This window comes from Neofelis nebulosa, chromosome 9 (genome assembly GCF_028018385.1).
Source record: "Neofelis nebulosa isolate mNeoNeb1 chromosome 9, mNeoNeb1.pri, whole genome shotgun sequence".
Classification (NCBI taxonomy): Eukaryota; Metazoa; Chordata; class Mammalia; order Carnivora; family Felidae; genus Neofelis; species Neofelis nebulosa.
The window spans coordinates 112,648,857-112,672,857 of record NC_080790.1 but is presented as its reverse complement, the minus strand read 5'-3'; the positions used below and the strand labels follow the sequence as shown (position 1 = coordinate 112,672,857).

The 24,001-nt window shown below is 56.3% G+C and overlaps 1 protein-coding gene across 3 annotated transcripts in view; it reads left to right on the top strand.

The window, feature by feature from the left end:
* The window catches only part of STK35 (serine/threonine kinase 35), a 44,217-nt gene extending 20,731 nt beyond the window's left edge, over positions 1 to 23,486 (top strand). For 2 of the 3 annotated variants that reach the window (XM_058685104.1, XM_058685106.1), the window contains exon 4: positions 18,939 to 23,486. The gene's annotated coding sequence lies outside the window, so the exon portion shown is untranslated. The remainder of the gene's footprint in view (positions 1 to 18,938) is intronic. The other variant, XR_009248889.1, reaches the window with a different exon arrangement.
* Positions 23,487 to 24,001: the final 515 nt, after the last annotated feature.

Genomic DNA, 24,001 nt, shown 5'->3' with positions numbered 1-24,001 from the left:
AGAGAAGGACAATGCAAGTGGGGGAGGGGCAGAGAGAGAGGGAGACACAGAATCGGAAGCAGGCTCCAGGCTCTGAGCTGTCAGCACAGAGCCGGACACGGGGCTCAAACTCACAAATGGCGAGATCGTGACCTGAGCCGAAGCCGGATGCTTAACCAGCTGAGCCACCCAGGCGCCCTGAAATCATGGGTCTTTGTAATTGTGTTTGGCAAACGGTTGAGCACCAAGTGAAGGCTGAGACGAGTAATATGGGTACTCCAGGAGCACCTAGTAGGTCTCTAGTTGGGGCTAGTTTCTTCTCCAGGAAAGCACTGAGTGCTGGTGAACACCTAGGTAGCCCAAAGAGGGATAAGAAGGACACTTTGTCCGTGAAGCCTTAGCTGCTGAGGGGACTGGAGTCCGTTTGATTCCTCCCACCCCAGAGGCTCATCCCACTTAGTCTCTGGTGGAGCCTTGACCCTTCCAAAGAGAGGATGGGAGGAGGGAGACGCCATCCTTGCCCTAAGTAGATGACCTAGATCCTTAAAGAGTGGGGGTCTTATTTAAAATTGAGAGCTCAGGGGTGCCTGGGTGGCTCAGTCGGTTAAGCGTCCGACTTCAGCTCAGGTCATGATCTCACGGTCTGGGAGTTCGAGCCCCGCGTCAGGCTCTGTGCTGACAGCTCAGGACCTGGAGGCTGCTTCAGAGTTTGTGTCTCCCTCTCTCTCTCTCTGCCCCTCCCCTGCTCATGCTCTGTCTCAAAAATAAATAAAAACATTAAAATTGAGAGCTCACTGGAAGGGGAATAGATTTGAGTGGGTGTTTATAGATCTCCTTGGATCAAAGGATTGATAGTCTTGAGCCTCTCTTGAGTCCCCCGTCTGTAAAATGGAAATCTCCCCGCTCGCACTCCACGGGACTGCGGGGCTGCGTAAGAGTGCAGGGGTCAGGAGCAAAGATCCAGAAGGTTCACTACTCCTTTCCCCTGGAAATTAAAGCTCAGCCTTCACCGTGAGGACCTGGCAGCCCTGGGTACCGGCTTACAGGGAGGCCGCAGGGCCTGGTCCGTCCACTCGTGTTTTCTGGAGGCTCCCCCGGGTCACAAAGGCTGGTGTTTGTGAGACCAGACAGTTCCCTGGGAGGGGCTGGCTTCTGCCCCTGCTGTCGCCATCCCTGCTCCGGCTCCAGCTGTATCAACGGGAGGAAGCTAAGCTGAGCTGTGGGTTATGTAATGGGGCTGGTGGCCCCCGGGGATAATCTGTCCCTTGAAGCTCCTCAGGACATCAAAGCCTCAGTGAGGGGACAGGCCTGCCCCAGGGCTGTTGTTCCTCACATTCTGCTCCTCCCTGGCATCCTTAGCTCCTCTGAGCCCAGACGGCATCCCTTTGGGCAGCGCACAGCAAAATCGCTTTTGTAATCATCCAGCTGTAAGCGGGCCTGCCTGATGGTTGGGGTCCTTCCAAGTCCCATTTCCTGCCCCCCACTCCAGGACACAGGCACTCCTACTAACGATCATAGCCCCTGATTACCAAACCTGCTCTGAGGGGCCCCTGACTGGTGTTGAGCAGAGGTTTTGTCCTTTGTCCTCACCTCTGAATTAAATACTTTCCACATCTTTTTTATAGTGGACACTGTATATAATCAGCCCATAGCACCTGCGTACCTGTCCCGGGCGGCCGTCCTTCTGCAGTTGAGGAAGCAGAGAACCACTTTTACTAAGTGTTGAGAGCCAGGATTCAAAGCAGGGTGTCCGACCGGAGGTTTCACTGCTCCATTCTGCTTCCTGCAGCCTCTTCAAAAGCGGCTTTCGATGGGTTGACGTTTTCAGGCAGATGACAGGGTCCCTCTCCAAGCAGCACCGCACCGGCGACCCCTAAGGCATTCGTGCACGGTGCCGCCCGTGGGCAGCGTTCAGTCTGACAGCCGATCTTGGCCGCCCCCCGCCCCTTCGGGTGACCTCACCTGTGTGCGGATGCCTCCTGTGTCACACCGCCGCGGCCTCCAACGTGGGCAGGGGAGGCGAGGCTGGGAGACGGGAGGCACCCACCTAACCAGGGGTCGGGGAGCAGTAGGCAGAGGCCACCTGAGCAGGCAGAAGTGAGAATTAGCCAAAGGTTGGACCGTGGGAGACCCGAAGCCCACTGCCGCTGATGGCCGCCAGGAGGGCGCTTGCGCTGAGGGAGTGCCAGAACCGTCTGTGGCACCAGTGTGCGGAAGGGGCTCTGACGAGACCCGAAGCAACCTGTTGCCCGTTCCATCTGCCAGGTATCCTGGTGGAAACCCGTCCCAAGTAAAAGCGGAAGTAGCCTGGGCAGTTGAGGCTCTGGACCCAAAGCAAAATGGCAGTGGTTGTTGGGTTTCTCCCCGACGAAACTTCCAGTGCATTTATTAAATCTTGACTAAACCAGAGGATGTCCTCATTTGGTGCCTCTCAATGGGGCCACGTCACATTTGGTGTTGATCGTATGGCCTCCAGTGTTGCCCCCTGGCGGTTGACCCGTGTGGCAGCGCGGATGAGACACGGGTGCTCAGTTGTGGTCGCTGTGGCTCCGGAGAGCTACAGGAAGCCTGGAGAGAGTGGAGGGGGGGGCTTCCCGGAGGAGGTGGTACCTTGAGCTAGTTCCCAAAGGCAACTTCAGAGGCACCTTGTAAACCAGGTGATAAGCGAGCAGGTCACAGCTCAGGGCTTGCCAGAAACTCGCCTTAGCTTTACCGAGGCTTTGTTGGGTACAGGACCCAGCTGGCGAGGAGAGGATACAGTTCTGATAGCGAAATCCCAACCAGAGATGCGCTGTGGACCCAGGACCTGGGGAGAACGCCCAGGGTGCTGTCTTGATAAACTAGGGCAGCAACATACAGTATCGCAGCCCTTCCTTTCATTTCCACTAGTGAGTCCTCTGTGGTCTTACCGAATCAAAGGAAATGGAGACCTCCTCCAGCATTTCTGGGATTCAGAGGCATGGCAGGCCTTAAAACTGCCAGCCAAGTTTAAAATAAATCAATACCATAAAATACTGCAATGAATTTCCCAACTTTAAAGGAATTTCACTTTCAGTTAGAGGTGCCAGGGGAAAGCTATAACTCAGCCTGCATCATACACAGGTCAGATTTCTGTGTTTTGTTTCTTTGTAAAAGAAAATGATGTCTAGGGACTCGGGAGGAATGGATTAGAGCCACCCAGGCACACCATAGGGCATAGTGAGGAAGATGAAAACGCCTCTATTTTTCTAGGCAGCAAAAAAGGAGCCTGGAAGGCACCTGGGCAGGTAACCTCCCGCGTGGTAAACCTTGGCTCTTCGTCATTCCAAGGCCTGGTCGGTACTGTAGCAGTGATGGAGAGCAGGTCAGCTTTGGTATATGATGTGGGATTTTGGCATCGGCCAGCTGCTCCAACGGGAAAGTCACACCAGTGGACTCGTTCCAGTGGACTCGTTCTGCGTTTACGTCCATCCTTCTGGAAAAAGGAAACCCCGAAATCTCATGGACAGCACCCTTTTGGTTTTGTTGTTGTTGCTGTTTTTTCCTTTCTGCTTTTTTCAGACATGTCTCAGACATGTCCTTCCAGAAGGCTCTGGTCTAGGGCACATCTGAGGCCTGGGCTGGAAGTACGATGCAGTCAGATCTTGGCAGAGTACGTGGGCCTTCACGGCCCAGCCCAGCCTCGCGCAGACATAAGGAGAACTGGAAGTCACAAGTAAAGACTCATTTGTTGTTAGTAACCAGATTGCATACTCCGTTTGACGAATGTTTGGAAGGAACCCTTGGTTCGCATGGGGCAACAGAAATGAGGGTGAGTATACCACACCCCAGACAAACAACAGAGTGGCTTTTACCTTCTAGAAAAAAAAAAATTGTTTGGGAGGTTAGGCCAGTTGCCTAAGCTGAAATCCAGATGTCCCCGCTGATGGGATCCAGACATCCATCCCTCTCCCCTGCCCCTCAGATGCTCGGGGCAGGGGCACCAACCAGGTGTAGCACGAGGAACCTCGGCAGAGCACCTCGCTCCAGCCCAGTGTTTTGGAAGCCCTGTGGCGGTAGGACAGCTGTTCTGGAACTCTGGCGTCCTGCCCACTCTTAGAGTGTCCTGGAGTTGGGCGTAAGCTGGTGGTGCCGTAGGCAGACCCAGATGTGAGTCTTCAGGGTCTGCAGCCTGATTACGTGGCCTTGGGTAGGCTTTAACCAGGGTCCGAAAGGTTGCTTCCATTGCAGCAGTGGCAGGAACTGCGAATGACATAAGTAAGAAGTCTCCTACTTGATAGATCAAGATTCTATCCCGTGGACTTGAAGATATTGACAAGCTGTTGCCACACTCCTCCCCGCCACCCCTCACGAGCTCCCACGCCCCAGCACACACGGCATTAGTGACCAGTCTTCTCAGAGTGTGGTCCCGAGGCTGGCGGGATCCCCTGGGAACTTGTTAGAATGCGGATCTCTGGCCCCACTTCGGTCCCATGGAGCTGGAAGCCAGGGAGCGGTATTGGGCAAGCCCTCTGGGTGAAGTTGATGCCCACTCAGGATTGCGAGTGGGCCGCACAAAAGAGGGCTACGGCACAGCCTGCCTACCTTGCCGTCTGTTGCACCTTGCCTCTTAACCTTTTGCCCTCAAAAAGCTTAGATTTAGGCTTAAGCACTAGGAGGAGGGACCCCACCAGGTCCTGATCCTGTCTCTGCCTTCCATAATTACCTAGCATTGGGACTTCAGGCAAGGCACTTCTCTGTGGGCCGTGGTTTCCTCATTCAGAAAACCAGGGCAGCTGAAGGACCGCTGCCGGCCCCCCTCTCCCGCTCCCTCAGCCCTGGCGCACTCGTGGGCTCCAAGGTGGAGGAGTTTCCAGGACTCAAGACTCCCGATTCTTTGTCGGTTTCTCCCTCTGTGCAAGTGTCCTTAGGATGAGATTGAGTTCCTGCAGCCACCTGCTCCTGGGAGGAGAAAGGAAATAATTGAACTTCTCCGTGGGCTTCCGTGGCCCTGGGAGACTAGACTGCTGAGCCATAATAATACAGTGGGCCTCTTGGGAGGATCCCCAGCAAGTACCGCCAGGGGAATACGGCGCCCTGTGAGGTCTCTGTGGTAGGACGGGCGATCGCCCTTCCAGAAAGGGGGGGAATTTGAGAGGCAGCTGGACCGAGGGAATGGGGGAGCAACAATATGCAGGGAGGGCTTAGACGTCTAAGTGGAGTCTTAGACGTGGCTTTGAATCCTGACTCCAAACCTTCACTTGTTCGTCCCCCAGGCGCGCATGGAGCCCCTGCTCTGTGCCCAGCTTGGGCCATGGAGATGAAGCTAATCCCTGACCTCAGTCTGGCTAAACCTCCGGCACCTCTCTGAGCCTTGGAGCCCTCATTTATAAGATGGCCTGCTAGCACGTCCCCTATAGGGTTTGCATGCGGATTAAAAGGAAAATTAATATACAGCTAGCCTAGGAATGCTAGGCATGCGTTAGCCACTCCATAGCTGTTGGGTTCTGTTGTCTTTCCATACTAATTCTTGGCCACACCGGTAACAGCTAGAAGCAGTCTCAGAATGTGTGTGCGTTCATGTGCTTCTCACCTGCCCCCACCAATAAAAAGAAAACACACACCCCAGAGGGGCTCTTTAATTTCTTTTAAGTTTGCTTATTTTGAGAGGGAGAGAGAGGTGGGGGGGGGGGGGCGGGCAGAGAGAGCGAGAATCCCCAGCAGGCCCTGTGCTGTCAGCGCATGGGCTCGATCTCACGAACCGTGAGATCATGACCTGAGTCGAAGTCAAGAGTCGGACGCTCAACCAACTGAGCCACCCAGGCGCCCCCCCGTTAAATTCCTTGATAGCCTGTAGGTGTTGCAGTATATCGGGGACAGCTCAGATCTGGTCCCCACCGTCCAGGTACTTGGACCATGGTTTGAGACACAGGTCAGGTCCTAAAGGAAAACTAGAGCTACGATTTCAAGCATGTACAGGGAGAGGAAATAGCAGAAGATAGGGGACCTGCCCGAGGCGGTCTGAGAAAGTCTTGTAGAGGAGGTGACATTGAAACTGAGACCTGAGGAATGAGCTGTCTACCAGGCAGGGGGGCAATGAATCGGTAGGGGCAGGTGAAGGAGACAGGAGCCTGATCTGTGAGGCTCTGGAGGTGGTTGTAAGTCCCTGCACCGGTAACCATCGGTTTCCATGTTTACAGGAGCACTGTGGCTCTGTGCCCAGGATTGGAGAGGGCAAGTCCAGACGCGGGTGGGACAGGGTGGGCAACTGGGAAGTCAAGTTTCCAGGTTAGGGTGGATGGTGCATGGGATGGGGAAGAGTGAATTCAAGGTGCATTTGGAAATCGCCGGAGGCTTGCAGGTGGACCGAATGAGGGAGACGAAGGTAGGGGTGGCTCCGTGAATCTCTGGGCTGGGGGTCAGAGCCATGTACGAGACCGTGAACCTGCAGGAGGAGAGGGGCTCTGGGGGGTGGAAAATACACAGATATATCTTGGAGGTGTGGCCATAAACCCATCCTCTCTCCTCTAGACAGGCATCTGGTAAGTTGTATGTGATTTTCTGGGTCTTTTTGGGGGTGCCATTGGATCCCAAATTTGGGGCTAAACACGGGAAACCTTCTTGAGCCCCGAGAGCCCCCCTGAGACCCGAGGCTGCCTTTGCAGCCCTCGTTTGATCACCGTGCCTTCCTGTGATCTGTTCTTTTGTAATCAGCTTCTCATTAGGTGACTGATGTGTCTGGCTCTTCTGTCTTGATTTGCATATGCACTCTGCTATAATTATGTCCCAAGAACATAGCGTTTTGTTGTTTTTTGTATTTACTTTTGCTTTTTCAGAGCTGAAAACCTGTGCAGCGTCCTGTCACATGGGCAGGCTGCTGGTTCTGCCAGAGAGCAGCTTTCTAGCGCTGGCATCTTGCTCTTTGTGGGTGTGTGTGTGTGTGTGTGTGTGTGTGTGTGTGGTTATATAACATCAGGACCATGATTGCTGGCTATAAAATTGATTTTGAGAGCTACTTTAATTTGTAAACTGGGAACTACTTTCTATTTTGGGTTAAGGACAGGAGTACAGGGGGAGAAGGTGCGGGGGAGTCCTCTGCTCTCGGTCGCCTTCGGGCATGTCTGTGCAAGAACCAAGAGCTGCGGGGCGGCCCCATGGCCTGAACTTGCCACGGGGAAAGGGGCTTCAAAGTCAGTCCTTCAGCTGTCCCCAGACGCCTTGGTTTTCAAGACATGTGGGGCACAGGGTAGAAGACACGTGGGGCACAGGGTAGAAGCTGGCCCCACCTGTTCACATCTCCTTCCCTGGAACCGTCCATTTCTTTACTCCTTTACACATGCTTCCTGAGAGCTTTCGCAGCTAGCTGGTGGCCTTGCCTTTGCTGTATTTGTTTCTGTATAGGAACAGGCCTGGTACAGCCTGGAGTCTTTATTATTATCGTAAGGCGTGAGGGCAGGGGGTGGGGGGCTCTGTCTCTCTCTCTCTCTCTCTCTCTCACTCTCTCACTCGCTTACTGAGCACATGCCGTTGGCCAGACTTCGTACTCTCCCACTATGTTTATTATCTTGTTAAAACCTCACGTGCGTCCTGGGTATGGCGTCCTTTCCACTCCAGAGACAGGAAGTGACTTGCCCCACTGGCCACGTGGCTAGCAAATGCCACCTCCAGGGCTAGAGGTGTCCCTGCTCTTTTCCACCCGCTTCTGAAGACAGGTCACGTTAGCAAGTCTAGCGGCCCGGTGCTCAGTGCTCCTGGGAGCTCAGCAGAGGTAGCACTGGCTTTTGGTTGAGAAAGTGGGTAATGGCAACACGTGGGACCTGTGACTTAAGGTAGCCATTGAAGAAAGGAGGGCCGATGGGTGTTCTCAGCAAGGGACACCGCATGAGAACATTGAGAATCTGTGTCAAGAGCGGGTCTTTGGGTTGGTTCACACAGCGGTGCAGTGGGAGAGCGAAATAGCGTGAAGTTGCCGAGAGCCTTGAATGTCAACCTAAGGAGGGTGACCTTCGCCGTGGAGAAAAGGTGGGGGTGGGTGGCAGTGGTTGTATACAAGGCTGTATTACTCTCAGCAGATGAGCCAGTCCGCACAGGGGGAGGGAGGAGATGCCACACCCGACCGTGCCAGCCTCCAGAAGGTGCGAGACGACGGCACAGCCCTTTTCTGAGCCCATGAAGGGCGATGAGGCCACACCCGGGAAAGCCATCAGGAGCCCGGTGCTTCCACGCTCGTGCCAGGAAGGCACCTGCTTGGGGATCTGGTATGCTGATAAATCTAGGTTTGAATTGCAGCCCTCCCGCTTCCTAGCTGGGTGACTTTGGTCAAGTCCCCTAACTTCTCTGGGTCCCCACTTCCCGTCTGCTCAGTGGTACCCGTTGGACACGGCCGTTCACCGTCCGCTGTTGCAAAGACTCCATGCACGAGAAGCAGGAAGGGCCCGACGCAAGTCGTAGCACACGGGGAGAGCTAGGTTAACCGACAGCTCGGTGCATTGGCCTTCGATCTGCCTGTTTGTTTTCGCCAAATCCGTACGGGCTAATCATTCATTTTCACGTGGCTTTCCGCTAGCGATCCGCAGGGCTCTTCTTTTCGCTGAGAGAGCGCCAGGCCCCTTAGCAAGTGGCCCCAGTGAGTTCCCCTGGGCACGCCGGGCTTCGTTCCGCCTGGTGGCTGTAGCCAGAAATCCATATGGTCTCCTTTTGCCCAGACCACTGTGGGCATGACCTCGTCGGAGTCTTGCCTTTTATAACCACCAACTGTCCCATCACCATATGGAAGAACCACCTCTTCCCTTTAGCTGTGCCCGCACCTTAGATCTCCTCCTGGCAGGGGGCCAGCGAGGAGAATTCTCCCCGGAGCCCTTTGTCTGTTCATCACAGCAGCCACAGCTGCACCTCAGTCTCTTCGGGGACCGATTGAGGCCCTTGGCAGCGATCGTTTCATCCCCACGCTTAATCAGTTGAGGAGGGGAATTAGTTAGGGTGTCCCTGTAGCCGACTGCCAATTACCAGGGCTGTTTCTGCAGACAGAAAGTTCCCGCTTAGTTCATCTGGAGCGCCAGCTGGTACCTGTCTACCAGGTCAGGTGCTCCCCGGCTCCTGAGGTCTCCCGAGGTGACTTCCCAAGGCCAGGAAGACTGGCTTTAAGTGGGTCTGCAGCCTCAGATTGGACCCAGGTGGGGGTGATGCGGGGTACAGTCCTGTGGTTGCTGGTCACCAGAGAACCTTCCAGATGTCCGACTCTTGGGTCTTGCCAGTACTTCCTTTTGAGGGGGGCGCCTGGGTGGCTCAGTCGGTTGAGCGTCCAACTTCGGCTCAGGTCATGATCTCGTGGTTTGTGAGTCCGAGCCCCGTGTCGGGTTCTGTGCTGACAGCTAAGAGCCTGGAGCCTTCTTTGGATTCTGTGTCTCCCTCTCTCTGCCCCTCCCCTGCTCATGCTCTGTCTCTTTCTGTCTCAAAAATAAATAAAATATTTTTAAAAAATTAAAATACTTCCTTTTGGGCATCTGGCATGCTTTGGGGCCGCGCACCTGGAGGAATGGGAAGGTTTGAAACACTATTCAGCAAGTCCACAGCGGTGACGACAGGAACACTGCTGTAATCCGTCCCGGGCTCGGAGTCTGCAAGCTTCCGTGGTACCTGCTGGCTGCGTCGTATGCGGAAACGCTCCCTGCCCTGGACGACCTGGCTGACACCCTGGGGATGAGGCTGCCATCTGTTTGCAGCCGCTCGCCATCTTGGCTCCAAGCTCTGCCCGCTCCCCTTTCGCTCAGCAAACCAGGCCCTGCCAGCTGTTGCCACGACAGTGTGTGTCCTCACTGTGGTAAGTGGGCCACCGATCGAGCTCAGCTGACTCGGCACAGAGCCTGTCTCCTCCCCACGGCCTTTGTCCGCTCTAAGAGTCTCAGGTTTGGGGCTCCTGGGTGGCTCAGTCGGGTAAGCGACTGACTTTTCGGCTCAGGTCATGACCTCGCGGTTGGTGGGTTCGAGCCCCGCGTCGGGCTCTGTGCTGACAGCTCGGAGCCTGGAGCCGGCTTCGGATTCTGTGTCTCCTCTCTCTGCCCCTCCCATGCTCGTGCTCTGTCTCTGTCTGTCTCTCAATTATAAATAAACATTAAGAAAATTAAAAAAAGAGGAGTCTGTGGTTTGCCTTGAACATCTGCAGGGAGGGGATCTTCCCCAGCCCACCTGGAGGAAGGGCTCTGCCTGCCCCCCCAGCAGCGCGCCCTGCAGCCCTGAGCCCCGGCCTGGCTTGTCGTGCCCACCTGTGCGGTGGGGAACCCCAGTAAGCCCTCCAACATTGCTTTCTGCTTAGAGTTTTTGCTCTGATAGATAGGGAGCCCGCAGAAGTGCCCATGGCTCTCAAGATTCCTTGCATCGCGGGCCCTTCTCCGAATCTGAGTGTTGGAGCTGTCCCTCCAGAAAAAGGCCCAGGACTGACACGCACTGTGATACTTCATGTGGCTTCAGGGCATTTGCAGACCCCGTGCATCCTTGGAGTTCCCAGGACCCCAGATTTAGAACCCCTGCCCTGCTCCCAAGCGCCCTGGTGGCCCAGGAAGAAATGAGGTCCTCGGCAAAGAGCAGGGAAAGCTAGATGACTGGAAATGGGTTCCCAAGGCCAGGCGAGGTCCTGTATCATTTTTTCCGCATTTTACCTTAGTGTCTCTTAGCGGATTGCAGCACAAGAGTAAATTCCTGTAGTTGGGTTTGTGCCCGTTACAGCCTGGGTGACGGTTTGCCTTTCAGAATTCCTGGGGCTGCTTCCTCCGGACACGCATGAGTGGGTAAAGAGGATGCCGAAGACAGGGCAGGTGGCCTCTGAGACAGAGGTGGGCCGCTGGCTGCAGGAGAGCTGGTGTTTGCTTCCTCGGGAGGGGGGAGGCTGCCCTGCCCCTCTCCGCCCTGCCACCACCTGTTGCAACAACCCGCGTGCTTCAAGTGTAGAGTGTGGATGTCTGCCCTGCCCGACAGGACCCTGGCCGGCTCACCGCCACCCCCTCCCTGGCCGGCTAAGGCGCGTCGTTGAGCATTGTTACATTTTCCAGGTGGCCACCCCTGGATTTCAGGCTTCCCTCTCTAGACTGAACAGAAGGGCAGTAAGGGAGGGGATGGGGGAGAGGGCTGAAATCGGCCGGGGAGCCCCCCGGTCCTGTAACGGGTAGGCGATGTCATGTCGGGGAAACCCTTCATCCCCGTGCGCCTGGTCTCTCCACCCAGCTCGGAAGGTATGTGGGGGCGGCATGGTGTGTCTCGCTTGCACAGGCAGCATCCCAGCTCCTGCCTTGCCACCTGCTGGAGCCTGGACAAGTGGCCCGGTTTTCCAAGGTGAGGGCGAGCATCTCTCTTGACCCAGCTTGGTGGGGGACGTTCAGTGGGACCCCAACTACAGGCAGGGATTTCATAACCATATTTTCGCATTAAGATCTTGTCACGCTGAATGATTCTGTGAAGTTTGTAAATTAATTCTCTTACTGCCTCGTGTGAACTCCCGGTTCCTGTCCGTCAGCCAGGATTGGACTCCTTCTGGGCTTGGCAACCCGAGAGGCTCAGGAGAAGCACAGGACGGTCCTGTCCTTTAAGGCAGCTTGGGGTTAGTGGTGGAAAGAGGGGAGCACAATGGTTTGGCTCGTGGGGGTCTGTGGTCCCTCCGTGTCTGCTCGCCGGAGCGCAGGGACTGGGGCCTCCGGGAGGAAGCATGTGGAAGAGGCCTGGAAGGGTGAGTGTGGTCTCGGGACAGCGAGGGGGCAGGTCGAGGGCCAGGGGAAGACGCAGCCAGACCAGCACTTGCTGAGGCCCCAAGCTTTCTGCTGAGACAGAAAGGAGGCTGTCCCCTCGAGAGAGGGCTGACTTAAAGCCAGGTCGCCTTGCCAGGCATTTTTGCCTCAGCTGGTGGTGCCGTGAGGTTTTGGTTTGGGGTGTGGTCTCACGCGGCCGTCCCCGCACATCCGTGACCTCCCGCACTCCCCACCATGCCCGTGTACCCATGCCGCCACCAGATGCACACCCTGCGTGGCGGGCACGTCCACGTTGTAAGTTGAGAAAACCGAGGCTCCGGGGCCCCGACTAGTAATGGGAAAAGGTGGGGTGTCCATTTTAGATCTTCTCCCTCAAAGCCCAGACCCTCGACACAGCACCAGCCCCCTGCCACTCTGTGACAGTATGCTCCAAGAATGATCTATCTTCTCCCCACGTTCGGCACCTGCTTCTAAACTTGGCACCTCCGTTGGGCCTCCGGGTCGGGGCTCAGAGACCATAACGCATGCCAGGACCCCGCCCGTGTGCTGTGCCATGGGCCGCTCGTGGCAAGGTTTTCCCTAGTGGAACAGCCCCGCTCCGAGCCCCACGGTTGCTAACAAAGCCTTAGATAAATGGTACGTCAGAAAGCTTGGCTCCTGGCCTCGGTCCCTCTGCCAGTGAGGGGACAGGCGGTGTTGCCGTGGCCGCTGAAGTGGGGCGGGCATGTCGATTGCTGAATAGGAGAAAAGCCAGCGGCTCTGGTGTATTAAACAAGTGAGGAATGACTTGGTTTGAAGCTGATCCTACTTGGGAGGGGACTGCCCCTCTGTGACCCTGCCGTCCTCTTGCCTCTGGTGCCTCCGCGGCATATGATAGGCTGAAAACGAATCCCTGAGCCTTGGTTTGCCCATCTGTAAAGTGGAGACGGTTCCTACGTGGCCCCTCGCTGGGGGCAAAGGAAACATTACTGATGAGGCCTTGCGTGGTGTGTAGCGTGTCAGAGGCATCATTAACTCCATGGTGACACCACCACCCCGGACTGCGGGGAGAACTTGGGTAAGAGTTGAGTTCTTAACACTGCAATTTGAGTTTGTGCTGTGTTTAGTGTATGGGCCTGCCAACCAGATGGTTTCCTTTTCTGTTGAACAGATGAGAGGAGGGGCGCCTGGGTGGCTCAGTCGGTTAAGTGTCCAATCTCACGGTCTGTGGGTTCGAGCCCCGCTTTGGGCTCAGTGCTGACAACTCAGAGCCCGGAGCCTGCTTTGGGTTCTGTGTCTCCCTCTCTCTCTCTGCCCCTCGCCCACTCGCGCTCTGTGTATCTGTCTCTCTCTCTCTCTCAAAAAATAAAATAAACATTAAAACTCCCATCTTGAGGCCTGAGCAGGTTGAAGGGTGCCAAGGGTACCTTTGCCCGCTGGCACTCCTTGAGGCAGGGGCTCGCTTTCAGAGAAGGTGCTTGGAGAGCGCCCCTCTCCTCCACTACTCCGTCCGCTGCCTTCATGTTACATCTCCATATGGAACTTATGGGGCAGAAAGTTCCTGAATTAAGCCCCATCTCTGGATAAGCTGTACAGTTGGGTCTGAGAACCGCAGTGACCATTAACACAGCTAACAACACGGTGTCCTGCCCGGTGGCAAGTGCTGGGGCGGGCAGTTCCCTTGAATCCTCGCGGCAGACCCTGAAAGGGTAAACCCCATCGGCCAGTAAGGAAAAAGGAGGCTCAGATGATTAAAAATGGCTGGTAAGCGGCAGAGGCAGGATTTGAACCCAGGACCGCCCACCTCAGCCTGTGCTGTTTCCTCGATAGAGCATTTGAGTGAAGATACGGAGTTAAAACGTAGGCGTGGCTCCTGGAGGCTTTTAAATCCTGCAGCTCCCAGACCTGCGCATTTTGAAGGACCCTGTGCAGTTTGAAAGGAGGAGGCGGAGTATAGGAGTTGGGGGATCACCAACCAGGCCCAACTGGTTCCATCAAAACATGACCTTTTGACATCAACAGAGTAGGAAGGCCGCACCTTTGGAGTACGGGACAGGCCCCTCTTCACCCGGGTGTTCCGCGTCTGCGTCCTGGGGGGCGGGAGGGGGGGACGTGGGAGCCCATCCATCCTGCACCGTCATCCTCACTGCCACCACACTCCCCCCCCCCCACTTCCGTTGTCCAAACTGCTGGTGGCATTAACAGGAGCACTTTGCTCCCCGGTCTCCTTGATCAGACCAGACAGCCGCTTTGCTGGCAGAGGAACACCGCATCCCATGATGTGCTCTAGACCCCAGGCCTGTGCGGCGGTACCTGAGCCAGGCCGTCCGTGAACCCTTTCCTGGGTGACCGTGTCCGTAGATGAAGGGATCACGTGGGTTTTAAGCTCCACGTAAGCTCCGGTCGCTCCAGGAAGGGATTTCCCGTGACCGTGACATGGTATGAGCAGGAGCTGGCGGGGGGGGGGGGCGGAGGGCGCGGAGGCTGACCTAGGCCCAAACCCTTTCCCCTCCTGCCCCCCTCGCCATGCAGTCCTTGTTCTCTGAGCTTCCCTGGAACCGGGTGACGATAGGTCCTGCATCACCGGGTGGTTGGCTGAGGGCTCCGCGAGGGGACACGCTGGGTAGCAGTGTAAGAGAGCTGAACACCGCCTTGATAGGTTGTTCCCTACAAAACCTGTAGCGTGTGCATGTTAGTGCCCCGTGAGTGATTGCTGTTACGATAAGTACAGAGAAATAAGGTTGGATGTGCTGAGGGGCCCTCATCCGAGAGCCGAAATAAGAAAGCGCGGGATTTGCCAACACGCCTTCCCGGATCACCGGCCCCTCTCCCCCCAACCCAGGACCATCGCAGACTCGGGCTGTCGGAAGCCACCGGCCAGGCAGCTCTGGGAGCACCAAGTGCGGACTGTCAGAGCGGAAAGACCGGGCAGGGACACTGGGGAAGTTTGGATTCGGTGCCGCGTCTGCTGCTCAGCAGCTCTGTGGCAGGGGGGTGAACTGTGGCCTCTCTCTGGGCCTGTTCCCTTGTTAAAATGGGGCAGTTGGGGCGCCTGGGTGGCGCAGTCGGTTAAGCGTCCGACTTCAGCCAGGTCACGATCTCGCGGTCCGTGAGTTCGAGCCCCGCGTCAGGCTCTGGGCTGATGGCTCGGAGCCTGGAGCCTGTTTCCGATTCTGTGTCTCCCTCTCTCTCTGCCCCTGCCCCGTTCATGCTTTGTCTCTCTCTGTCCCAAAAATAAATAAAAAAAAAAAAAAAAACGTTGAAAAAAAAAAATTTAAAAAAAATAAAAAAAAAATAAAATGGGGCAGTCATCCTCACCGAATGAGATGGCCAGGGAGGCGAACGGCTCAGTGTGCTGCTGACGTTATCTGTAGGTTAATCACACACGACTCTTCGTTGTGCCCCAGCCTCCTCCCAAGAGGGCTCTGTGGTCAGAGGTAAGCTTTCCACTGGGAGGGATTAGGCAGCCCCTGGGTGAAGCTGAGAACGGAAGGGGCAGTCAGGGAGCTGGGTCTGACGTCTGCTAGGATGAAGCCCGGGGGCCCATTCGTTGTTCCAGCAGGTGCCCGGGAGGGTCCGCTGCTGCTTTAACCCAGAACTGGGTGGTCCGAGCCATTCCCGCTCGTGACCGCAGATCCTGTGTTCTGATGTGGCCGCTGCCATTGGCTCCATAAGAGGGTCGGAGGACCTTCTGTCATGGGAGATGGGAGAGAAACCCAAAGCCAAGGTCCTCTTCCTGGAAGACAGCACTCTTACTTTCATTGTCCCTGCCCTCCCCCCCCCCCCCCCCCCACCGCTGCCCCGGGGAAGAAGCAGACCCTGACCTCTAGGCCGCCCTGGGACCTCCTACTGGGAGGACCAGACCCAGTGCCAAAGCAGGGGGAGGGGGGAGGAGCCGGTGGGAAATGTTCTCCTGGCTTCCTGGCAGGGGACCCGGTGATCACAGCGGTCATTACACGCTGGTGTCTCGGGAGCGCTTGCGGAGAGCTGAGCTGTTGGTTTGACCTTCCATGGGCACACTCTGGTTCTGCTCGTTCAGTGTGTACAAGGGAGTCCCGGGTTCTGAATCTCTCCGCCTCCTCGACCACTGCTTTGCTGCTGCCGTGGGCCACCTCTCTGCTGATGGGCATCCCTTCGAGCAGGTTGTCCTCAGCTTGCATCCTGCCAGGGGAGGGAGGAAGGCAGGGTTGAAACTGGTCGTCACTGGTCCCAAAGAGTATCTTAGGAGATCACACACGAGCCTACAATTTCCCGGGCTTTTCTTGTCCTATTTTACACGGACTTAGGATGTCCTGGATGGTGAGATTCCCCCCAAGCCCTCCCGCCCCCTGGCTGCTGGTTGCTCTCCTTCATCTTGAAAGCATGGGGCCGGGAGGCAGCGGGCACGGCTGAATAAAGCCAGAGTTTGAGGTGGCTTCTACATCATCCCAGGGTGTGCTAATGATGATTTTATTTTTCCAAGTCAGAAACTGGGATACCAGACCCGCCAGTGGATTTGTTGTTGTCGATTGAGGGAACCTAACTGCAGGGAAGCAGAGGCAGCAGAGGAAAAGGTTGGGGCTGAGAAGTCCCGTGTTTTCTTCCAGATCAAATACTTTTCCAAAAACTGCCTTTATAATGCACTCCCCACTTGACTCATCTACAGACCCCGGGAGCCCCCTCCCTCGCCTTGAACTAGAGGAGGAATTGCACGGTCTAACCGCACCTGACAGATGTGGCAATTTCTCGCCGTGCACTGTGTGTGGAAGAGCCCAGAAAAGAGCTTGGGTCTGGCGTCTTGGGCTGCTCCTCCCCAACCTTCCTTGGGGGCTGCCCGCTTTTCGTATCCGTTAGAGTGCGCGATTTTTCCCATCACAAAGTAAAGCATGAAAACGCGATGTGTCCTCGCTCCTAAGTGGGGGTAGAAGAAAACACACCCGTGACAAGTACCACGTTTCGACGTATTTCATGCCAATTTCCATCCACTTGGAGGTTCTTGGTTGTTGCACAGAGATGGCCGTACCGTCTGCCACAGAACCTCGTAACCTGCTTCTTTCTTAACCCTGGGAAGTATGTTCAAAACACCACACAGCCTCATTTCCTCTGTAATTATATCACTGAGTAGATGGATCATTGGCTTCAATCTTTTATCTTTGGATTTGTGGGTTGTTGCGTCAAAATTTAAATAACACTCCAGTGAACATCTTTATTCGTAAAGCCCTTTTCATGTTTTAAGATGATCCGTTAAACTAGGTCTAGAAGTGGAATTTTGGGGTCTAGAGGTCTTACACCCATCTGAAGCTCTGAGAACACATGGCCAGATGGCTTTCCAGAAGGCGCCCGTGCACTTCTCCAGCAGGGACTCCCCTGCTCCCCTCACCCACAGCTAGGAGCAGTTCTGGTGGTCACAGGGCTACAACCTGCTCAGATCTCACACATTCGCGATTTCTGGCCAGCGACGAGGGGAGGACAGGTTCACGGAGTAAGTCAGTTCCCACCGTGGGCGAGGTAGTTTACAGTCATTTACTCAAGTCAGACCTTAAAGAAGCACCCCCCCACCCCCATTTCGCCCAGGAGGAAACAGGCTGACAGGAAGCAAATGGTCTAAAACTGCCAGACCCCACGGCTTCTCGTGAGGACTAGCCAGGCATCTCCCCAGGACCTGAGGACGACAGGCCTGTGTGGTCGGGCTGCACGGGCAGCGAGAGACGGTGGGCAGGGCGCTGGGCGGGGAGGGCAGACCTTTCAGGCCGGACAGAGCGTATCCAACAGTGAGGCCCTTGGGGGGGGCGGGGCGGATTTGGAGGGATTTCAAGTGTGCCGTGGAAGACTTGTGTGATTCAGTTGTTCAGGGTGAGAGCAGGCACTCCAAAACCCCGAGATGAGGCCGTGTGCCACACAGATGGAGCGTTGCTGCCCTGGGTGCCCGGCCTGCCTAGGACGGGGTTCTGCTTAGCTCAGACGGGGACAGCCGGGCTGGAGCCAGGGGCTGGTCCAAGGCTAATCTCCGTAGGCTCTTGTGTTCTCAGCCTCCAAGAAAACAGGTCCCTGAAAGGCTGGTGGCTGGTTTTGCTCCCGAGACCTGGCACCAAGGCCGTTCCCAAACAATAGCTAATCATAATAGGGCCAGGCACAGTTTCTTTCTTTCTTTTCTTTTTTAATGTTTATTTATTTTTGAAGGAGAGAGAGATGGTGCCGGGGGGGGGAACGCAGAGAGAGAGGGAGAGACAGAACCCGAAGCAGGCTCCGGGCTCTGAGCTGTCAGCACAGAGCCCGACGCGGGGCCCGAACCCACAAACCGCAAGATCATGACCTGAGCCGAAGTTGGACACTCAACCGACTGAGCCACCCAGGCGCCCCAAGCACTGTTTCTAATGTCACATGTATTCGTTCATTTGGTCCTCATCATAGCCTGCGATTTGGTACAGGCGATGGGACCACAGGGCAGAGGACGTAAATCTACCCCATGGTCAAGTGGCAGGACCTGTTCACCACTGCAGGTTCTGGCTCCAGAACCTCGTTCTTAAACCACGGCCCTGAGTCACCCCTGTTCGTCCGTGGCTGTGGGATGCTATATCCTCCGGAGACCTGAGAGCTTCGGCTACAGGTTCTCAGACCTCATACAGGACCTCACTTGTCTGTGAGATAGGGTAAGTCAACTCGAGAGCATGGCCACGAGGCACAATCAGGACGAGGAGGACAATGGGCCAGGGCCTGCAGGGACGGACAGCTGGGGTCCCGTGGCAACTCTTCCTAATAGCATAGGGAAGGAGTTCGTGATCGGATTTGTAGCTGCAGCCCACAAGCCTGGGTTCCCGGCCAGGGCCTGCCCCTTGGTCAGTGCGTGATGTCACTCATGTAATTTAACCTGTGCCTCAGTTTCCCTCTGTGAGAAAGAATAATGTGTCTCGGGGCGCGGGGGTGGCTCAGCGGGTTGAGCGTCTGACTCGGGCTCAGATCATGATCTCGCGGTTGACGAGTTCGAGCCCTGCGTGGGGGTTCTGTGCTGACAGCTCAGAGCCTGGAGCCTGCTTCGGATTCTGTGTCTCCCCGTCTCTGCCCCTCCCCGACTCGTTCTCGGTCGCAAAAATAAATAAACATTTAAAAAAAGATTAGAAAGAAAGAAAGAATAATGTGTCCCTACAGCAGGGTGGTTATTAGCGTAACTAGATTTACTCCCTAGCAGGGGGAGAATGTAGAAACCTCCCCGGCCCCCAGCACATGACAGGTCCTGCCGTCCTGTGGTCGGATGCTGGAGCCTAAATCCCCAGCCTTGTGTCCACTCATCCCCTGCCTTCTGTCCTCCAGGTTGATCCTCGGGACCCACAGTCTCATCACGTCTCACACAGAGGACGGCAGAACGTGCAGGTGACGGCTTGGTCGGTTGGCGATCTCCCAACAGCTGGATCTCCGACAATGTGAAGCTTTTGTTTGGGATTTCCCCCCTCCTTTTAGTTTCGCTTCATTTTTTTTTTTTTTTTTAATCTTATTTCATTGTTTGTCCTTTTTTTTTCTTTTTTCTTTTTTTCTTTTTTTTTTTTAATTTAAACGATTAAGACTTCAGAAGAGCAAGCAACTAATGCTGTGGAGAAACGACACGGACAAAGCATATGTGTAAATTTCATTTTTAATTTTTATAAGGGGTTAGGGAGCTATTTTGTTTTGTTCCTTTATTTTCCCTCTGTCTTCTTGGTTTTGCCCATCCCCCGGTTCTGCTTCCAACACCTCACTTCCCCAGAGCGGGGCGGGGGGTCGGTCCCACCACGGGGGCATGAAGACAGGAGGCAGCCTGCGGGCTGTCCTTCCGTGTCCCCCACCAGACGCGGGCACTGCCGTGCTGCTCCTCGCTCGCCCTCGGGCCTTAGAAATGATCAGAGGCGAAGAACCACCCGGAAGAGGAAGACAGGGTTTGGCCAGGAGAACTCAAGAAAGTCCAAACTGCGGGTTTGTTCTCTTTCGGCTTCTGGAAACTCTGGGCCACGCCAGGACACGCAGTGGTGGGAGTTCGCGGGCGGTGGGGGCAGGCGGGGGGATGGAGGTGACTCCCCCCCTCTCCTCCCTCCTCCAGCTTCCTAGTGGTTGAGTGTCAGCCCCGCCCAGCTCGACAAGCCTACCTTTCTGTTATCGGGTCTCCCTCCCTGAGGAAGACCCCCCCCCCACCCCGCCCCAGGAAAAAACTATTGTGCCAAACCTCTACCTGGGACATGGCCGGGTCTTCCGCAGGCAGCTGTCACTCCTGTGAGGTCAGCGCCCGTCACCTCCTGCCTCCTGGATCGTCCCCTTCCCACATGTGCCCGCCAAACGTCCCCGTTGTCACAGAGACTGCCTGAGTCCCTGAGATCCCGTTGTGACCATTGCCATAAGAACAGGGTGTCCTGAACTGCCTGCCACTGTCCTCTCCCCTTGAAGGGTGTGCCCCGCATGTGGGCCTGTGGTATCACGGCCGGAGACAGGGTCAGGTGCTGTCTTCCTCACCCCTAGGGACTTACTGTTAGGTCCCCACTCAGCGTAAGCATGTCTGGTGAGGAAAGAAGGGACCTGCCGAGAGCAGAGAAGGGGATGGGGTAGACCCCCTGCAGCTGTCAGGTGCCTGTTTGTGACCTGCCACCTTATGGCTTCCCCAGTGCCACCCCGTGGACCTCACCACCAGTGTCTGCTCGGGCTGTGGTCTGTCCGGCCGTCCATGCTCTCTGGCAGTGCTCTCGCAGCTCCCTCCTCTCGGGCTTCTGAACCCTGGCAGGGGCACGGGGACTGGCCTCGTGTGGTCCCTGTCACCCAGAAGCTGCTGGAGCCACTATAGAGGCTTTTCACCCCCTAACGGCCAAGCAGGAAAGGGTGTTGGGGAAAGGGGAAAGGAATTGTGTCACATTTGTTTTCTGTTCTCTCTAAACCAGCATAGGATCGATAGGGGAGGTAGTTGGAGGGCATTCGGGTTGGTGTGTGACCAAGGTGGGGGTTCCCCCCCCGACCCCAAAGCAGCCGTCCTTTGGCCCCGGGAGTTTGGGAGAGACCCACACGACACCACCCCCCAGACTGCAACCCCGCAACACATTTCCTACTGCTCCCCACCACCCCTCCCCCCCCCCAGCAGGTGGTTGGCAGCTGGGAGCAGGGCTGCAGGTGCGAGCCGGGCCCTTCCCTTCCTGGTGAGACCCGTTGTGCCCACCTGCCTCCTGTCTCCTCTCGGGCGCCTCGGGTTTGGGCAGCGCAGTGTCCCTAATTACAGCACACTCCCCTTCTCTGCCCGTCGCCTGGCCCCCACTTCCCCTCGGGGAGCTGCTGTCTCTGTATGTGAACGGATGGGAAAAACAGTCCCTGAACTCAACCCCAGCCCTCCCTGCCTGTGGCCCCTGCCCTCAAGTCCCTGGTGAAGGCTCAGGCCTAACAAGGTATTTACCTTTTGCTCGACTTTTCCCCCTCTCTCCCCAGGTCCCTTCCCTCCATCTGGGCGAGGTCTTGGAGCTGCCGCGGTCCCCCTTTGTTACTTCTCTTGGCATCAGAGTAGCCCCTATAGGTCCCAGGGTGTCTGTGCCCTTGGACGAGGCAGGTGGCCTGGTAGGGATAGCCGGCTTCTGCGTGCCCTTCCCTCGCAGAACTCAGCTGATCCTTGCTTGGTGGCGGGGCCTCCTTCCCTGGCTCAGGATGGCCCGCTCCTTAGCCCCAAGTGCCTGCCTCTCCACCCCGAAGAGAGCGCCGGCTCTGCCCGCGGCCAGTGGACCAGCTTAGGGTTGGACCCGAGGAGCCCCATCCTCTTCCTCGGCCCCTCCCCCACCCGTCAGCTTCCTGCCTTTTCATCCTCTCCACCTGCGCAGCAGCTCAGGGGCACCTCATTCTCCACGCCACCGCCTTCGGAAGGCCCGTCCAAGTTCTAGGAGTTTCCAGACCTTAAAATAGCAGTCATTCTCTTCTTGGATCTGTGAAAAGGTTAGCCCGGAGGACGGAGCTTCTGGGCCTGAGCCCTGTGGGTGTTGGGCTCAGTTCCCCCCTCGGCTCGAGGACTCAGCAAGACAGATCATAGTGCCTTATCCCACTGCCCTCCCTTGACCAGACCTGCTGGCTCCGCCTGAAGCCTGCAGCATCCCTCTCCCTGTCCGTGTCCGTGTCGTGCCCGTCTGTCACACTCTCATTCCTGCCCACAGAGAGCCACAAAGGAAGGGTCCCCCTGTCCCCTCGCCCCATCCCACCCCGAGGGTTGCGGCCAGGCATAGGGTGTTTGGCATAGGGTGTCCTTTAGCTGAGGACAAAAGAACCACCGACTGGACTCTGGCTCTCACGCCCCCAGCAGGTCCCCTCCCTCTTACCTCTAGCCAGGAGGATGCTGCCATCTGTTTGCTCAAGACCGGCTCCGCCTGACCCCTTTCTGGGCACCGGGGACTGAGGACCAGGCCTTAGCCTCCTCTCTTCCCAGAGGCATCAGGACAGGAGGGTGGGAATTCTTTCCTCCCACCTGGACGTGGCTTGCCCCCGACGGCTGCCCTCCCGAGGAAGTGTGTTCAATGTTTACTTGAGAAATACCCTGTTTACAGCTGGAGGAGAAACGTGCCCAACGCTGGCGGAGATCTGCCTCCCGACGGGGCCTGGCCTCCTTTACGGCACTGCCAGGAGCGGTCCCAGAGCAAATGAGGGCAGAGACGGCCGGGCGCGCACCCTGACCCCGCGGTGCTAAGACTACCCACTCACCACCTTCCTCGCAGCCTTCTTGCCCCCTGGACATTCCCCGCCTCGACCATTCCCTTCCTCCAAGGTTCTCTGCTCCTTGACATATCAGCTGGCTCCTAGAAAACCAGTGTTAGGTTATTTTTTGCTTGAGTCTTTCTAAGAAAGGGTAGAGCTGGCGTGGTAGGAACGTTCTTTCTATGCTGTCGCAGTTCACCTTTTTAGAAGACGGATCTTAATAGGACGGATGTCTGGGTTTCAGCCTCAGAGTCTCTTGTGGAAACTTGAGACCGCAGGAGTTGGGCCTCTACCCTGTAAGGAGGGGACCCCCCCAACTCTCTGCCCTCAGCTTGCCCCTTGCTGCCTGGGCTTCCGGCCCTGCCCCCGAAGTGCGCCTCTCACCTTCGATCCTGCTCGCGCCCCCCACCCCTTCCCCCCGAAACACATCCGGGGGCTCCTGGGCGATTGCTTTCTCCCAACCCCTCTCCCCTTCTTTGGCCTGTCTGGTGGCCCTCAGACAGACACAGCACTGCTGGAGTCACCTAGGAACCGGCAGCCTGACCACAGCCAAGCTTGGGGCTGAGAGGCCAGGCCTTTGGGACGCTGGGCCGGTCTCTGCTCCTGCCCGCCGGGCTTGGTGGGCAGGGACTCGACTCCTGTCTAGAGCGATGCCCTCAGAAGGGAAAGCAGGAGGTGAGACATGAGGGTTGCCTCCACGGCCACCCGTGGAGAAGTGAATCCAGCTGCCGTCGGTTGCCCCGGGGGGGAGGGGGTCCCCACTTTCCGCGAGAGGCCACAAGAGGAAAGGAATGTTCAGGAACATTGTAAAGAAATCCTTCGTGCCCCAGGGACCTCTTTCAGCAGAGCAGGGGAGCATTTGCGGGCGATTTCACATTCATTTGGGGGTGCGGGAGGCACGAAGTAGCCCAGGCACAAAGTTAGCTTCGAATACTAGTTGATAAATCTATTTTTCTTTATTTTCTTGTTTTGCACAGAAGCTGGTAATCTAGGACCTACGTGTGAACAACTTTATATGACTATTTTTTGTACTTGGTTTACTCGGGTTGGTATGATACATTATATTTAAGTTCCTTGAACACTGTGGATCCCCCTAATGTGTATGAATGACTGAGGCTTTGTAAATTAAGGGACGTTTGTGTGAATAAAGTTATTTGATGGGGTCAAAGAAGCCATACGTGATTTGGAAACGAGTGCTTTGTGGTTTCGTTGTCACCTGTTTGGGGGAGGGAGAGGCCAGCCCGAGTGGTGGCTCCCCGGGCCCGGGGGCAGGGTGGGTGTGGGGGGCGGGGCACAGCACCAGACAAGAAAGAAGACCCCGCCACAGGGGTTCCAGGGGATTCCAGGGCCTCGGCCAGTGTTACCAGGCACTCAAACGCCCTTCCAGCCCCCAACACTTTTTCTACAAAGTTCTGTCCTCGGGATTTCCTTTTTTTTTAATGTTTTTTTTTTTTTTTTGAGAGAGTGGGAGAGAGACTGAGTGTGAGCAGGGGAGGGGCAGAGAGAGGGGGAGACAGAATCCGAAGCAGGCTTCAGGCTCTGAGCTGTCAGCACAGAGCCCGGTGTGGGTCTTGAACTCCTGAGCCGAAGTCGGACGCTGAACCGACTGAGCCACCCAGGTACTCCGGCCCTCAGGATTTTTTAATGTAGAGATAAGGAGGGTCTTGCAGGGGGAAGGGGACGGGGGACTGTCCTTG